This window comes from Sarcophilus harrisii, chromosome 4, assembly GCF_902635505.1.
Source record: "Sarcophilus harrisii chromosome 4, mSarHar1.11, whole genome shotgun sequence".
In the NCBI taxonomy this organism is placed as follows: domain Eukaryota; kingdom Metazoa; phylum Chordata; class Mammalia; order Dasyuromorphia; family Dasyuridae; genus Sarcophilus; species Sarcophilus harrisii.
The window spans coordinates 148811916-148831033 of NC_045429.1; the positions used below are offsets into that span (position 1 = coordinate 148811916).

Here is a 19118-nt window from a genome sequence, read left to right on the forward strand (position 1 = left end):
TTGTTTCATTGTCAGTTCATGTAAATCTTTGAAGGTTTTTCTATAACCAATCTGATCTTCATTTATTACAGAACAATAATATTTTACTACATTCATATACCATAACTTATTCAGCCATTCCCCAGTTCCTGGACATTTACTCATTTTCTAATTCTTTGTCATTAAAAAACTACTATAAACATTTTTACACATGTGGTCCTTTCCCCTTTTTTATGATCTCTTTGGGATATAGATCCAATAGTGGCCTGTTGAATAAAGGGTATACATAGTTTTATAGCCCTTTGAGTATAGTTTCAAATTGCTCTCCAGAATGGGTAGATCAGTTCACAACTCCACCAACTATGCATTAGTGTCTTAGTTTCCCCACATCCCCTCCAACATTTATCATTACCTTTTCCTGTCATTCATTGCAATATTTATCATTACTTTTTCCTGTCATCTTAGGCAATCTGAAAGGTAGTACGTGAAAATTGTTTTAATTTGCATTTTCTTCAAGAGTGATTTAGAGCATTTTCTTATATGACTATAGATGGTTTTAATTTCTTCATCTAAAAACCACCTGTTCATATCCTTTGACTATTTATCAAGGGGAAAATGGTCTTTCTCTAAATACCACTCCATAGCCTCCTTGACCCATAAGGTAGCTGTTTCCTCCCCATATACTGTTCTAGATCCTTTTGCCTTTTATCTCCCTCTCTGAGCCCCTGGCAATCTCCTTTACTGTTTTAGCTTAACTGTCACAGGTAGATGGCTCTTACATATGTATTTCCACTCTTGATATCTCTTCTAAGTTCCAGAACCATATTTCTGACTGCTAATAAGCTATTTCTGCCTGTAACTCTAGATGTTCAATATTATTAAAAGCTAATAAGCCTAGCTCCTTCTTCTGGCACAAATTCTGAAAAAAGTATGGCCCCCTCCCCCAAAGATACCATTTCTCATTTTGTTTCCAAAGCTCAAAATTCTAATCTTATTTTTCCTTTCCTTCATTTCTCATAACCAGGACTCATGACCTGTTGATTTCATCTCTACAAAGTCTCTTCCTTTTCTCTCTCTTTTTTCCATCCTTTACGCCAAAACTCTAGCATAAAAGATCCTGAAGACCAAAAGTATCAAACTGGCAGTCTTCTACCAAAACTTTTCAGTGGAGCTGAACCAGATTAAAATTCAAATGAGAAATGTTTATCAAAAATAATAATTACAATAAAAAGAGATAATGTTAACTTGAGGTTTTCCAAATCAATACAAAACCCACAAGGATCTATTCATTTCTATACATCTGATATCAATGTTCATGACTATTCCATTTTCTTTATTATGATTTTTAAATGGCAGAATGCCAGATGCATTTCCTTCTGCCTAGCCCTGATCAGAATATTCATTTACTCAAAAATCTTAAGTCTGTATAATATCTACTGAGGAGATTTCAAATGTTTTTGCCCAATATTCACGGCTCTTCACAATTTTTAACCGCCCTCCCCTTTGCAGGATGTATTATTTGATATACCCTTCATGCACCTTGTGGCCAAATTGGAAACAACTCTTTTCCCGCCTTATATATGACTGTATTTTCCTTCCTTTATGACCGTATTCCATTTATCCAGAATGTCCTCTTTCTTCATCTTAATCTGTCAATTATGCAAGCATCTTTCAAGTATCACTTCCTAAAAAAAGCCTTTTTAAAAATGTCCCCAACAATAGTATTCCCTTTCAAAACTCATATAGCTTTTTGTTTTGTGCTTCTCTACTGCACTTACTATATATTAACTATCTATAATGATAATAGTATTCCCTTTCAAAACTCATATAGCTTTTTGTTTTGTGCTTCTCTATTGCACTTACTATATATTAACTATCTATAATGATAATAACCCCTTATTAGATTGTTAGTTTCATGAGGGTAGAAACTATCTTCTCTGAACTTTCTACCTCATCCTCTGAACTTTCCACCTCACTCAAAGCCTAATATAGTACTCTATTTGCAGAAAAGAATTTATAAATCTGTTTTGAGACAAACTAAATTAGTTACATAGGACCTACTGGAGCATAAGCACAACCTCTGAAGACCCACAGTCACATATCAAATATAATGAAACTACAAAAGACATTTAATAGAAATTTTCTATATAAAGAATAAATTGTTTCAATATTAGAAGATTAAAAAACAAAAATAATAAATCCCCATCTAGATTCACAGAGAAAAGCTTATGAAAAGGTACTTAAATAGCTTTCTAGAAATATAAAATAGTATCTTTATCCAGCTACGGTCTCAAAGTGCAAACTATGAGTATTCACACAGCCTCTATGAAAATAAAAATAAGAAGTAACATAAAGTGGTAACATTAAAGCAATAGGGATTATCTCCTAGAGAGTCACAAGCAGTAAATGTGAATACAAGGTTGCAAGGATTGAACAACAAGTATGTAGAAATTACCACCATCTCTATAGCTGCAAATTGTCTCTGAATATAAGAAATTGGAACTGAAATTAATTATCTGACTGAAACCCGATCTCTGATATTTCTCCCTAAGGCAGCCAATTGTGGTACATGCTTAAAAGTGACTCCACTGTAAAGAAGTCTCAAAACAAAATACTTACCATAATAATTATGGACATTTGCACATAAAGCACAAGTTTTCATAATCCGTATCTCTAAATGTCAGTAAAATGTGCCAAAGTTTTAATATTTTAAATGAACAACAAATAATATAACATTGGTATTATTGAATTAAGCTAACTCTTCTAAACAAGTCATCTACATTCCTCTTTGAACCACCCTAGAGGTTATCAAAAATTCCAAAGAGTGCATGTTCTTAAATAGGATTTGAGAATTAGAATGGACAACTGAAATATCCATGTAGTCCAACTCTCTCATTTCAGCAATGAAGTACTGGAGATGTAAAAAATATAAATCATCTAATAATATTTGTTACACAGCTACTTGGTTTAAAAAACAAGCATAGTATTTGAGCATAGGTCTTAACTACAACTACAGGGCACTGCTTCTGTGATGATGACATATGAGTAAAGTTTTTCTGGACATGAAGTAAATAGAGGCAGCTGCTTTTAATAGTGCTATTTCCAAATGTTTTATGAAAAATGTGCTCTATTGCAATAAATGTAATTTTGTTAATTTAATCATTTAGTGTCTCCTTATCATCAATAATAATAATTAATCACTTATTAAGTGATGATGCTATGAGCATTGTGCTAAGTAAGCATTGAAGATAAAAAGGACAGTCCCTGACGCTAAGCAGCTTATATTTTAATGAAGGAGACAACATGGGGGGGAGGGGGGGGGAGAGGGGGGGAGGAGAAGTACATTAAAGATATACAGAATAAATGGAAAATAACTTCAAAGCAAAGGCAGAGAATAGTTAGAACAGGCTTCTAACTGAAGTGTAATTTAAGTGGAATCTCAAAGAAAGCCAGAAAATTTGGAATCAGTTGTAAAAAGGAAGAGCATTCTATCCATTGGTGAGAGCCAGTGAAAAGGGAAAGGAATCAGAAGCAAAGAGCATCATATGTAAAGAAAAGCAAGGTGGTCAGTGTTACTAGATCACAGAGTAAGAATGAGGGGAAACAGTTTAAGAGGAATAAAAAGCACAGGAAGAGATGAGGTTATGACAAGTTTTAAAAGCCAAACAGAAGATTTGTGTCAAATTTTTTTTTTTAGAAACAGAAATATAATTTGCTGCAAGATTAACATTAATTTAAGAATTTAGATTTACATTTCCAATGGAGCAGTAATGAACTGAACCAGCTATGCCCAGAGAAAGAACTCTGGGAGATGACTAAAAACCATTACATTGAATTCCCAATCCCTATATTTATGCCCACCTGCATTTTTGATTTCCTTCATAAGCTAATTGTACAATATTTCAGAGTCTGATTCTTTTTGTACAGCAAAATAACGTTTTGGTCATGTATACTTATTGTGTATCTAATTTATATTTTAATGTACTTAACATCTACTGGTCATCCTGCCATCTGGGGGAGGGGGTGGGGGGGTAAGAGGTGAAAAATTGGAACAAGAGGTTTGGCAATTGTTAATGCCGTAAAGTTACCCATGCATATATCCTGTAAATAAAAGGCTATTAAATAAAAAAAAATAATAATTTAGATTTAACGAGCTGATCACTACATAATCCTGATAATTTTATAATCACTTTACATTTCACTTTAAGGTTTACAAAGTATTTTCTTCACAAGTATCTGAAACACATAGTTCAAATATTATAAACATTACTTTAAGTAAATTGGATCGAAGAAGATGAGGCAAGCAGGTATTTATTTATAAAAAATCAACATCAGGTCTAAGGCTGACAATTTGATTTAGTCTAGTCACTTGAGTCAAATAATCTGAACTCAGTTACTAAAAAAAAATAATAATTATATGGTTGGATGGCTAGGATTTTAATAAAGGAGAATGGAACCATAGAATCACTGCATTCAAAGTCTAAGATTTTAATAATTTGTTTAACGTGTATCTAGTCAAAACAAGCATTTATTAAATACTTTCCTCCTGCCTAGAATAGTGCTAAGTGCTTAGAATGCCAATATAAGGGGAAAAATTCAGCATCTGCCTCAAAGATTACAATGGGAAAGGACAATAAAGTAAAAAAAGCTGAAAAATATGAAGAGAGAGAGGGGGTGGGGGGTGGGGGTACTGAGCCTGGAAGTGTGGGAAACTCTGGGAAGTCAGGAGTATAGGCTAGAAAGGAAATAAGATATGGCTGGCTTGGGTATAACTCCTTAAAATGGACATAGTGCGAGGAATCAGCAAATCTAGGAGAGGTCATGAAGGCAGAGGAAACTTCAAGGCTGTGATCCTCCAACAGCTGATTCATTGAAATTTCTATGGCAAGCATGGTAGGCAAAGTCTAGAGAATCAAGAGTGCTGGCTAGAGAGGAATATTTTGTTTTCCCTTTGAGTCATCTCCTTCAGAAGAGGGAAAATATGGACTGACCATGTCCCAACAGAGCAATATCTGTGGGTATGAGCTAGTGGTATGAGCCTAGGGAAGTGGCCTAAAACAAAGTTAATTCTACTCTTGTCAAAATGTGGTTCTGAGGCCACTTGTCTTCAACCCAAAGGAATAACATTTCAGAAATGAAAGAAAAGGCTTGCAGGAGAAAGTCTTATCCTATATAAGCCAACCTCCATGCCCCTTATTAAGTAATCACTGCTATGAATCTTTGCAGCCCAGAAACAGTAATATCTAGGAATACTCCCTTATTGCTTTTTAGAAAATAAAATAATATGACTTCTCTGTGAAACAAGACTCGTAGTAGCTGCCCAGCTCAAATATTGGAAAGCTTCTCTTTTCTCTCTGTCACCTAATTTTCCTTGACATCCTCTTGACTCTGCTTTTACAAAAAGATGAATATAGGTTTATTTTAAGAAAAGCTTCCTAATGATGAAAGTTCTCCATAAGGGTGATCATAATGATGATTATAATAGCTAGCATTTTACAGTATTTTAAGATTTGCAAAATGCTTTGTATATATTAATTTATTTAATCCAAAGGTGAAAGCAGATATGTCAAAAGTAGTGGATTCCCTTTCAATGAAAGGTTTTAGGTAGAAACTGGATGACAGCTAGAGATATTGTCTAAGGAATGAATTCTTTATCAGATATGCACTGGACTAGAAGGTCAGAGGTCCTTTCTAACATAGTAATAAATAACACCACCACTCAATGAGATATATTATTAAATAATCAAGAGCCTTCTTTATTTTTTAACAAAACAAACAAAATAACAAAATCCAAATTGACCACTAGAAGAGTAAACCAATTTATTTGTGAATAATCCTCTGCTTCATTCGCCCTTATGTTATTTTCTATATCAAATGCCAATAACTTTGGAAGTTCAACATCTTGGAATAATATTCAAAATAAAGATCTAACCAATAATAACATTTGCCTTTTCACAAACAATTACTATTTTTATAACACTAAAAAAAGTTATTGTTCAGGAATTTTTAAAAATCACTTAAGATTTATAGCACCTTCCTCTTACAATAATACTTCATATTTATAGAGTACTTAATGCTTTCAAAGGAATTACATTCATTATCTCATTTTACCTGCATAGAAACTGAGGTGAGTTCCAGCTTTACCAGTAGTAAATTTCAAAGATAAGATTTAAATGTAGGTGTTCCTGATTCTTGCAAGTTTAAAACTATACTTTACTACTTTTCCTATAGATCATTAATTTGGCTTTCTTAAGCAGAAATACTGTTGCCTCTCTAATCAAATGCTTAAGTTTTCCAAAGAAGAGAAATCATAGCATATTAATATGAAATAATTGTCTCATTTCTAAATTCTTCCAATGTAATTTGTTTCCATTAATTTTATTTCATATCAAGATACTAAAAATCATCATCATCATCATTATTTTGCTGAGGCAACTGGTGACTTTTAAGTGACTTGCCCAGGATCACACAGCTTGGAAGTGTTAAGTGTCTGAAACCAAATTTGAACTCAGGTTCTCCTGACTTCAAGGCTGATGCTCTATCCACTGCACCACCTAGCTGCCCCCAAATAATTAATTTTTAAAGAATATTTAAATATCATATCACCCACAAGACAAAAGTTTTACCTATCTGTGACATAAGAGAAAAATTTGAATTTCCATTAATACCTGATGAAGAATTAATGACAGGATAATTACACTCCAACAAAGCTGTTTAGTGCAAAGAATTACAGAGAATTACAGAGCTGCAAAGAGCTTTGAGTTCTAAAAAGAAGTGGCTTTCATGTTTGTTCTTTCAACTGAAGAGTACAATGTAGCACAATTTATATTTTTCTATTCTTAATGTAGATTTCCTTTCAAATCCCTCAATCTTTCTTCAACACATCTTTGCAGAAAGCCTGTTCCCAATGCACTGAAATAGAGAAAGACTGAAAGCTTTCTATGACAGAATCTAATCTGTTAATGAGAATAGTAGCACACCATCTTGTTTTGAGGAAAAAACTTTGTAAACAGCAGACTGGTAGACGTTATAAGCATTATTTTCTCATTTTAATCATGTCCAATTCAACATGAACCCCATTTGGAGGTTTTTTGTAGTTTCTATTCATTCATGCATTTATCTATTTATTTACTCATCCTCTCATTCATTATCTATTCCTTCATTCATTCATTTGTGGCAAAGATAGTAAAATGGCTTGCCATTTTCTTCTCCAGCTCATTTCACAGATGACAAAATTGAGGCAAAAAGAATTAAGAAACTTGGCCAGAATTACATGCACAGTCCATTGCATCCACAGTCTGAAGTCATATTTGAACTTAGGAAAATGAGTTTTCCTGACTCCAGGTCCAGCACTCTATGTATTGCCATCTAACAACCCAAAAGTGCTTATAAAGTGCTATAAAAGCATGAGTTATTATTATTACTGTTAGGTGTTCTAATCTCATATCCTTCTAATTATCATCTGCTAACTGATTTCTGACTCTTTTGAAGAAGTGGCCTTTCTCCCTATCAAGACCAACCCCTCCTCTTGTCCCTTAAACTGGATAATTCCTATCTTTTCTAGAAGACTGTTGATACTATTATGTCTTCTCTCTCTAACCTACAATCTAAGAAACTGCGCTTTAGATGGTACTTAATGACATAATAGATTTTTTTTAGTCATTAGAGAAGAAAGATCCACATGCAGTATATTCTAAAGACAGTGGATTAACTGAAATGATTTTTCAATTTAACTCTATTTCTTTGATACATAAATTTCTTTGTTCTCTTAATAATCTCTATTGACATTTTACATAATCTATAGTAACTTCATTGAGTTAGAACAATATACTAAATGAGATCAAATTCATGAAATCTTTTGGCTAGACCCAAATTTAATTCTGGCCCAGGACACACAGATGTATTCCCACTCTAAATATACTGTAACAATACGAAATACACTATACACAACGTGTATGTGCTTTACTACTACTAAAAGATGAGGCAAATCACATTCCCTGCTAATGACAGGTTAAGAGCCACAGCTTGGTAGATAAGGGACCATATGTTAAGAGCTTGAGACTTGGACACAAAATACTACAAATGGTAGGAAATTTAGAAATTACATAGTCCAATGCTCTCATTTTAGAGGTGATAATACTGCAATGTGAGAAGGTAAAATAATTTGAAGGTTACACATAAAAAGTGTAACTTAATAGGGAATTGAATCCTAGTAGCATCCTATGAAAAAGACATCTATGGAAGGACTCTTCCCATTGCATTCTAAGGAACATAACATTGGCAAAGACACTATATTGTCCCTTATTTTTACTAGTCCAAAAATCACTTTGCCAAGGGCAAAAGTGCAGCAAATGAAGAATGCCAAAAAACTGAGTTCTTATGTAGCTATTAATTTTGCAAGATAAGTGTTGGATTCAGAGCCACCATCAATGTATATTATTTATTCTGTTACGTTTATTTCATATCTTTATATCAGAATTTTCTTTGCATTTTTTTGGTCTCATAACATGAAAACTATTTAAGATATAATTCTTACTTTAAAATATCAAAGTACAAAATTAGATATATAAAATACAAATGTGGGTACCTCTATTCACTAATTCAGGATGGTTTTTAGGACAACAGGTTTGGAATTGGTTTTTAAAAACTTGATTTTTAAAATGGGACTGTTTAACCAATTTACTTCTTTCTCTTAATCTAGGCAAGCTATATTTTTGAAGGTATTCATCCATTTCATTTAAGTTATTGAATTTATTGGCATAAAGTTGGGCAAAGTAACTCCTAATTATTGCTCTAATTTTTTCTTTATTAGTGGCACTAAAAAGATGATTTAAGTACAAGGAGAATCTGTTGGAATATAATTCACCATTTTTTCCCCACTTTGCTTTCAAAACTAAATCAGCCCATATGAATTTAAAATCATTATTGTATGGAAGAGGGGGAGAAAAGGAAAGAGAATTATTCAGTTTGATAGCACTAATAAAGCCTCAGCAAAAAAGAACACAAGTGTACTTTACATTGGCTATAAGCAATAAAAAAAAAAAAAAAAACTTCATTGTAGTACTTTTAAAAAAAAGTCACCTAGCTAATATTCTAAAATGAACTGTTAATGTATACATTCATTTTGGTTCCACTTCTCTGACAGAAAAAATGAAGCATGAGACATATTGTTGAGTATTCATGTAAAAAACGAGGGGAAAATTCTCTCCAGCATCTCTCAAGTAGATAACATCTCATGCAGATTTTGAAAATAGAAACTACACATTGTGAAGATTTGTGCTTGATCTCCCTTTTGACCCCAGGGAAATAAATGGGTAAAGACAGTACCTTTCATTGTTTTTGTTTTGTTCTCTAAAATAAAATTATAAAGTTATATTCAAATATTAAGCATAATCTTTTTTAATATAATCAGTTGTTTATTATAGTAAGTACAAATCAATTCTCTTTTACACACAAAACATTTACTTTTGTAACAGGATCATAGATCAAGACCCAGAAGTGACTTTGGCAGCTCGAACTCCATTTCAGTTTCTAGATGAAATTGAGTCCCAGATGGTTAGTGACTTACCAAGATTGAATGGATTTTAGTAAGCATCGGAGGCAAAATTTGAATCTAGGTCCTCTAACTCTATGTACAATAATCCCTTTCTTAGGAATGTCAGTTTTCCTACATTTTTTAATTTCAGCACACACACACTAAAAAATCTCATTAAAGTAATAAATTTTCTTATAACTCTTTTGACTATTATGAATATCAATGATTTATACAGGACAATGTGGAGGATCAGCAATTGTCAACTAGTATTACAGATCAGAACATCTCCACTCCACCCCTAACTTAGCACATCTCACTTAATTTTATCATATATTCTGATATCCAAGTGGATTCCACAAAGACATCAGTATCACCTCCATTTTCCAGAGGCAAACATGATCTTTGTCCTCAAGCAAAAACTGTAGTAAGTGATTAGCACACAGGTGATGCTATATAAATGCTTATCCCTCCCAGCTCAATGTAACATTTTAAGATCTTCCAATTGCCATGGAAATCCCAGTCAAACAGACAAGTTTGTTTTTATTCTTTATAGGTGCTGGTTATCTTCACTGTTAGAATAAACTATCTCAGGGAAAAGCAGTTGCTTTATTCTTTATACTTGTGATCCCAGTGGTTTAATTTAATCGTCGTATATGGGGGACATAGTTTTTTCCAAACTGTTAGTTATTAAGTTTTATAAATATCACCAAAAAAGCAGAAATATTGTTTTAAATATATAGATCTTGATGTGAGAAGGCACAGAAGTGAAATTTGTTACAAATTCTTAAGTGCTATGTAGATGTCAGCTATTATTATTCTTTTCATAATAAGAATGCAATAGTCTGACACTTGTACTCATAAGGCAAAATGTGGACCAAGCATATGTGGCTGCAGTCAGTAGTTAGAACAAGAATTTAAATCTAAGTTTAGGTCAGTCTAGAGCTATGATTTTCACATGCATGTGAATAATTTCTTCTTTAATTAATAAACCTCCTCCTTCACTCTCCCTCCCCTCTTTCTTTCTCTCTCTCTCTCTCTAAAGGTAGGAAGCCAGGAATGGACTTTCCCAGCAGAGAAATTAATTAAACTTTTATGGTTGACTGAAAATCTCAAGATTATATAGCATTTCTTTGAGATCTATTCATATGCATAGATGGTCTCTCAAGGTAGGTCAGGATTGTGAGTTCACACCTAACAAACATCTCTGCATTCAATCCATCTTATATCCCACCCATTGAGAAACTGTTTTCTTCAAGATCACCAAAAACCTTTTAATGGCTAATTGCTAAATATGACAGAATTATCTTCAGTTCTCACCCTCCTAAAATTTTACATAGAATTTGACTTCATTACTACCATTATTATTACTCCCCAGCTGATATCAAGAACTATGTAGTAGGGGATAGTCCATGGGTGGGGAAATGCCTCCATATATCAACCTGTGATTGCCTTTACAGATTCTCTGACAATTCTGTTTTTTACAGTATCTTTAATGTTTTATCATCATCCTACTGTCTTCAAAAACGTGCTCTTTAACAAGACTCTAACCTAGTTTCTCTTTTATTCTGTCCTTTTCTGTGATTTCTTATATTCTCACACATTTAATGATCACCTCTACAAAGAAGCCTTCCAAATCTATCCATCCACTCCTAATTTCTTTCCTTAGTTTCAGTCCACTTCCAATTGCTTGCTAGACAGATCTAGCTGGATGACCAAATATGTATCATTAATTCAACAAATCTAAAACTAAATTCATATTATCCTTTAAACTCTTCTCTTCATATTTTTTTTTTTTATTTCTTATTACAACCATCCTCATGAATGGGACTGATTAAAGTTTTCTCAAGTTTATGAGACTAGGCTTAAGTCACTTGATCCCTATACCCAACTGAGCCTTAGGTTTTAGGAAGTCACATGTTCCCTGTTCCCCGGCTTTAAACTCTGAGTCTGGGAGACCCTGGAGAGAGTGTCACATGATCTCTGGAAGGATATACCTGAAACCCTGGGGTGCAGGAAGTTACTGAAATTGCAAGAAGTGACATGACCTGTGCAAGGCAGACCACATTGGTGACCACTGGTCAAGGATAGTTATGTACTTTTAGTCTATCCAATGAGAAGGCTCAGGTCTTTTGCTTTTAAGCCCTGAACAAGGTGAAAGCTGGCCATGTTCCAGCATCACATGGTGGGAGTGGGGATAGTTCCCAGGTGTGTATCTGGGCCTCTCCCTGCAGGGATTAAATAAATGCTTTCTCTTTGTACCTGAAGATGTCTTTGATTAATTAATTTGGGAAAGGGAGTCTAGCACAAGTCCCACACACTCATAATAACCCAAGATTGAAAACATAAAATTATCTTTTATTGATTTCTTTGCTGAGATTATTCAGTCCCCCAGAGAAAGATGATCTTGGACTCCAGATATTAAATGGGTTTCCACTCTACCATCAAGTACCTTACCTGTAACAGTTTGGTTAAAACAAAGACATATATTGAGATTTCACTGTAATAACTATAATATCCTCCCCTCATAAGTCTAGGGTACGGTGGCCTGCTCGTCAAGACTAATTTTTTAGTCACAAAGCTTTTTGAACCTCACACCTTGACTGACTGCTTCTTACAAGATGAAGTATCTCCTGGAGGGATAACGTCTGTAATACAATATTCCATGGCTTATGGAGCTAGGGAAAATATGGGAAGGAGAAAGAAATCCCTTTTTACTAAGAATCAAGGAACAATTACCTCAAAAACAATTGCCATCTAAAAAATGGCTCTATCCTCCATTCTCAAAGTTTACACTCCTTAGAGCTAGCTGTCTTCTACCTCAAATGACTCTCTATAGATAACATTTTGCTTTTATATTAAATTATTATGGACATGGATGATGCTCAACTCAACAACTGACTAGCTGCATTCTAAGTCCATCAAGCATGAAATGAAGGATTTTAATTCTAAAAATGATTAAACTATAACTTGAAAAAATTTTCCCTCTCAAGGTTAGTATAAAAAATGGCAACTTCAAAATAAAAAATGAAATGAATAAAAAAATTAATATTATAGTCAATAATTTCCTCATTTGTAAAAGCTGTTTAGAAACTTAGGCAATCTGGGAGTCTGGTAATTCAAATCACAAACTATATGGTAGAATATAGAACAAGTTCAGAAAATCCATTTAAGCAAATTAATATTGTGTAATAACAATATTATGTTTAAGATATACTTTAAATGGAAGATTCATTGATACGATATATTTTCAGATGAAGAAAAAATTATATGACAAAAAATAACATAGGTAATATAAATCATTTTATGAGTCATAGGCAAAGAGGGACTCTTTTTTTTCTCTAAATTAAGACCTGGTAATACTGAAGTTACTCTGTGAAAGTTATATTTCTACCATTGGGGACTAAGTTTCCAAGCCAAATAAGAATACAGTTTGCAATGAACAAAGGATACAGTCACTTGGCAAGGGCATTGGTAAAAGAAATATGATGCAACCTAATCATCAAGTAGATATAAATGACTAAGCTGGCTCCAGCACACTTAAGGAAAAAAAAAAAAAAAAACTTAAATAGCTTTAAGTAGGCAATGAGCTAATCAAAAACCTTTTAAAGAATTACTGATGTTTAAAAAAAAAAGTAAGATCAAATTTTCTTATATTAGCTTCTACAATAAAAGAGAAATGTAGAAATAGGGTATATATCCGCTAGTATTTAAAAGAAAATTGAAGTTTTAAAGTTTTTTTTTTTTTTTTTTTTTTTTTTTTTTTTTTTTTTTTTTTTTTTAATTAAAGCTCTGGGGGTAGATGAGATCAAGAGTTTTGGAATAGTATATGAATCACGGAGAAGTGCAACTTTTTGGACAAAAGTTGAACTTTATAATATTCTACTAAGATCAATATATAATCTCTGTTCCCTTAGCTAATCCTTTTATAATATTATAATGCTAATCAGTTATTTTTTTCTTATGATGTGAAGGAGTGACTAAAGAAAAATGAGTCAATGCTTAGATTTGGTTTTTTTTTAAAGTAGCAAAGGGCCATGTGGAAAATCTCTCTGCCCAGTCTTGAATTTTCTGGACATGCTTTTCAAATGGAATTGTCCACTTAATAGCAGTACTGACGCATACCAACACTGGAGCTCATATTGCTTAATTACAAGTAAAATATATGTAAGAATTGTTTAAATCTAGAATAATGGCTCTGAACATTTCAGTAATGACTGTTCCCATGAGTGTTCTGTATTTTCACAAAACTGATCCAGTATCCCCCATCAATACATTTAATATAGTTACTGTGCTACTTCGTGTATCCTCAAGGCCCATAATTTAGTTAGACTCCCCCTTCAACTGAAATTGATTGCTTCAAGGCACCAAAAATCATTTGTTAATTTTTCATTTCATTGGTGTCTTTTCAGTCATTATCCTCTTGCCATTTCAACAGCATTTATAACTGCAGATACTATCAGTTTTTTTTTTTTTTTTTTGCTTATTTCCTTTTAAAGTTTCACTGACAGTTCTGTTTAGCCCCTAAATGTGGGCATCAAAAAAAGATTGACAAAAGAATGATGTAAAATATAGAAATAGAACAGGAATAAAAGTACTGTCATCTACTCTCATAGTTTCAATGGATACTTTTTCACTAATGTTTCCAAAACTCACACTTTTCCTCTCTATAATTCCAGTTATAAATTTCCAAATATCTTTTGGGTAGCTCTACTCGAAGACAATGCCAGCATATCAAGTAGAATATGGACAGCACTAAAAGCAAGCAGCATTTAGTGCAATACTTGGTACATAGTAGCAACTTAATAAAAGTTTATTGACTAATAATACTTGATTGAGAAATTCAACCATCTCCTTCCTCAAAACATTCTCTTCTCTTATTTTCCTATTTCTATTCTAAAATCACCATAATCCCACAGCTTGAAATTACACATGACAGTCTACTCCTGATATACTTTTCAGAGTGGGTCAGAGTGGTTTTGATGACACTGCTCTCTTAGTTCTGCTCCCTTGCAGGCTGACCACTGCTTCTAAGTAGTGGTCATTTTCCTTCTTACACCTTAATGCCCAGCAACAAACTTTTGATATAGTGACATGGCTTCTGTTTTTTTCCCCTCCCTCTAAAACAAGATAGTCTTATGTTCCCAAATTATTTCAGACAGTTTCACTGTCTATCCCCAAACACCCCCCGATAAGAAGAACTCATAGATGTTTCCTGGAATCCCTGATTTCTTTCAAATCCCAGCTAAAATCTTATCATTTGCCAAGACTAACTATTCATTTGCTGTTTAAGTCTGGGTTTTAGGGTTTTCTTGGCAAAGATACTGGAGTTTTACCATTCCCTTCCTCATCTTTACCTCATTTTACAGATGAGGAAATTGAGATAAATAGGGTTAAGGGATTTGCCCAGAGTCACAATAAGTGTCTGAAGCCAGATTCGAACTCAAATAAATGAGTCCTCCTGACTCAGCATTTTAACCATTGCACTAACTAGCAGTTGTCCCTTCTATTAACTAATTCCAATTTATTCTAATTATCTTCTGTATACATAATTGTTGCCACATTGTATCTTCTTGAGTAAGGCCTTTTTTTTTTTTTTTTTGGTGGTATTTCCATCACTTAGCATGATGACTGATACATAGGTTTTTAATAAAAGCTTGTTGACAGTCTCCTCTGATGGATAAATCAATCATAGCACTTAGCAGAGGCTAGTTGTCCAAGGTTATGTTTTGGAAAGACAGAGAATCTATCTCTAGAGAAGTTCTTTCTATATACTCTTTTTCCATTGAGCTCAACTCCAGACTCATTTATCATATCTACAAATGACTAATAGATATTTCTGGCCCCAGGCTTTCTCATGTGATTCAGTTCTACATCACCTACTGACATTTCAAACTGGATGTCCCAAGGACATCACAACCTTAATATGCTAAAAATTCATTATTCTTTACTTCCACTTTCATCTCTCTACCAAACTTTTTTGTTTCTAAATCAAAATTTTTCTGTTCTCCTAGGCCTGTTACCTCAGAATTACTCCGATTCTTCACTCTCTCTTTATATAACTCAGTCAATTAAAAATTTCTGCTGTTTCTACATCTCTTGCATCTAAATCTTTCTTACTATTCTCATATGTCTACCAACTTTCTTTGCACCCTCATTGCCAGCAGATGACTCATAGTTCTATGTATCTTGCCTCATCTGTGGGTCACTTGGACTATTGCAATAATTTCTTTATTTTCCCTGTCTAATGTTTTCCTCCCATTGCTAGTGTAGAAGTTATTCCTCTATACCTATGGAATCTAACTCAAAAATAAATAGTTGTCACTAAATAGTATATATATATATATATATATATATATATATATATATATATATATATATATATATATCCCCATCGACTATATATTAACCTTGAAAATCCCAATTTTTTCTAATTTTTTAAAATTAACTTTGTTAAATACTTCCCAATTACATTTTAATCTGTTTCAGTGGCACTTGGAAGTATTGGGCACCATGTGTTTGACAGCTCGGTAACTGATTTTCTTTAAATGTAGGTCTAACCATCTTCTTCTCTTAGTTAATTTCAGTGATTTTTTTTTATATCTTCTTAGATCATGTACAAATATTTGGCTTTTAAAGTCCTTCAAAGTTAGCTCAACTATCTTTCTAGCCTAGAATTGCTTCCCTAACTCCATGTTTCAGCTAAACTGACCTATTCTATATTCCTTACCCAGAAATCCCATTTTTGAGCCTATTCATTAAGCCAACTGCCATGTCAGGAATGCACTTTCTCCATATCTCAAAACTCACAGAGTCCCTCATTTCCTTCAGGATTTTATTTCAATATCAACTTCAGCAGGAAGCCTTTTCTGTCCTCTTCTCTTTCCCCTTCCCCCATGTGCTAGTACACTGCTTACCAACTACATAAAAAGTCTTAAATTTAACTATTTCTTCTGCATGTACTATCAAAAGCTAAAAACTGCACTAGACATCTGGTACAGTCTCTATATGTATACTCTGATAGTAGGCAAATTCCTTCATACTAAAGACTTTTGTTTTTATTTTACAACAACAGCAACAAGCACAGAACTGGCAAACACAGTAAGAGCAATGGGTTAAAACAAACCATATGTGTTTTCCTGCCCATTCACAAAACACCAGAGGGTATAGCAGAGTTATTTGGTAAAGGAAGAGGTAAACAGTGCTAAGAGATATTTTTTTCCTAAACTAAGAAAGTTGAAGCTTTGGAAAATTCTGTGACCCATTTGATACACAGCTATAATGGACTTTAAAATAATAATAATAAATAAATAAAATCTCATTCTGGCATTACATATTTTGGTTCCTTAACATATTAGTTACTTAATAAATGTTTGTTAGATGAAAGATTGAATTGGGAAGTGAGAGAAAAAGAAGTCAATCATTTGCCTGGAAATTCTGCTTCCTCCTTTGAAATATATGATGAATCCAGGATTTCCTTCTTTGTAATCTCATTACCCCTCATTTAAAACAGGTTTCCTTTCTCCAGATGACCCCCCTACCCTAAGAAGTATTTTACAATTATTATCTTATTTGACATGAGTTATAAATTAGAAGTTATTTTCTAGTCTTTTATCACCCTTCTTGTCAATCATCATAAATGAAAATAATGCATCAATGATTTCATCTAATTCCCTAGCACCCTAAATTATTACTTACACTATTCACTCTCTTATCGAAACAAGTCAAATTAATAGGTTACTTTATTCATAATAATTAAGTACAATCTTACCATTCTCTTAAGAAATATGTAATGCCAGAATGAGAAGCTTTTATTTTTTTTATTTTTAAAGCTCATTATAGCTGTATATCAAATGGGTTAATGAATTTTCCAAAGCCTCAGCTCCCCTAGTTCAAAAGGAAAAAAACTCCTAGTAGCCTTTTCCTCTTCCTCTACCAAACAACTTAGCCTTACCTTATGTGTGAATGGGCAGGAAACTACATATGGTTTATTTCATACCATTCCTCTTACTAAGTTTGCCAGTTGTGAATTCTGCTTGACTGAATCAATTTACATGGGTCAGAAAGAACATACCTCTCTCCAGATATACTACTGCCAAGTTAACTAACTACAGATATAGAGGGTTCTGCTTTTCTTATGAACATCTCTGGAACAGATCACAGAATTGTCAAACCACAGAATAAGCTTCCTACAAGCAGTGAGGTCACTGCTGACAATGGACTGATTCAGGGGCTTAACAAATGATCTCTTCTATTACTGAAGATATTATACCTATATCTTGTAATAAATACAAGTGTATCAAGTGATAGCATGGTTTCATTAGTGTATGCTATATACTAAGGACATACAAACTACTAACAAAATTAAAATTTATATAAATGTGTCCGACTTTCCTTTGGGCTTTATAACAGATAATTATCTATAATTGATGAGAAGTCTAAGGCAAAGAGGTTATGTCTTTTTGGGAGGTATCATTTCTACTTGTGAAGCATGATGCAATAATCCATTAATAATGAATGAGGACACATGCCATGAAACTCCATTGCTGTTTTTCCTCCAAATCCACAAAAACTTCCCTTCCCTCTTCTATATTATTAGATGGCAAAGACTTTAAAATCATAAAGGATATATATATATATATATATATATATATATATATATATATATATAGTAACTAGTTTCTCCCCTTTTGTTTTTTTTCCAACCAATACAACATTTAACAGTATTGTGTAGACCCTAATTATGAGATTTCCAAAATAAATCATATAAATTTTTATTTCTTTTTTTAAAAGTCGGGAATACTTCTTTAAGATGATGATGCATGCATATATGGGGCTCTTTTTATAATTAATAGAAACAGACCACTCACAAATGTTAAAATGTTAAATAGCTTTAAAAAAAAATGTGATGAGAGAGTGGTTCATAGTATGACAGATGGGCATGACAAATAATTTAGAAAATAGTAATTCAAATCTACTGATAATACACTTCATTGTTCATGACATTCAAAGAATAGAAGTGCTGATTTGCTTATTGCAGAATTTTTTTGAGTTTTTTTTGGGGGGAGAGAGAATGGAGGGGAAGGGAGGAAAAGAAGGAAGGGATAAGAGAGTTTGTCAATGAAAGGAGAATTAAACTTTTTTACCTCGAAAAGGCCTGAAAGTTTTTTGGCTTTTTGGAGTGCTCCAAGGCTTAAAGTAAGCCTATTTTCTACCAGAATTACTAGTTGCTTCACCTTTATTTTAGACAAAGCTTTGAACTAAAATATCACAGACATATTTATATACATATGAAAACCTTCTAATCCATGATATGGCCATTTCAAAATATTAAGATAAGTTGGTTAAATATAACAGCAATGGATCTGTTTCCACAATGAATAGGGGGAAAGGAAAAGAATGTATATGTTCTAAAATATTTATATCAACTCTCTGGTGGCAAAGAATTGGAAATTAGGGATAATAGTTAAACAAATTGGAGTGTATGTTTATATTGGAATACTACTTGTGCTATAAAAATAATAAGCTGATTGATTTTAGAAAAACAGGAAAAGACTTGCATGAAATAATGAAGAATGAAATAAGGAAAACCGGGAGAATGCTGTAT

General features: G+C 33.0%; 1 protein-coding gene across 12 annotated transcripts in view; it reads right to left on the reverse strand.

Annotated features, from left to right (window-relative positions):
- UTRN (utrophin) overlaps nucleotides 1-19118 on the reverse strand; it is a 639104-nt gene that overhangs the window by 160238 nt on the left and 459748 nt on the right. The window lies entirely within an intron of this gene.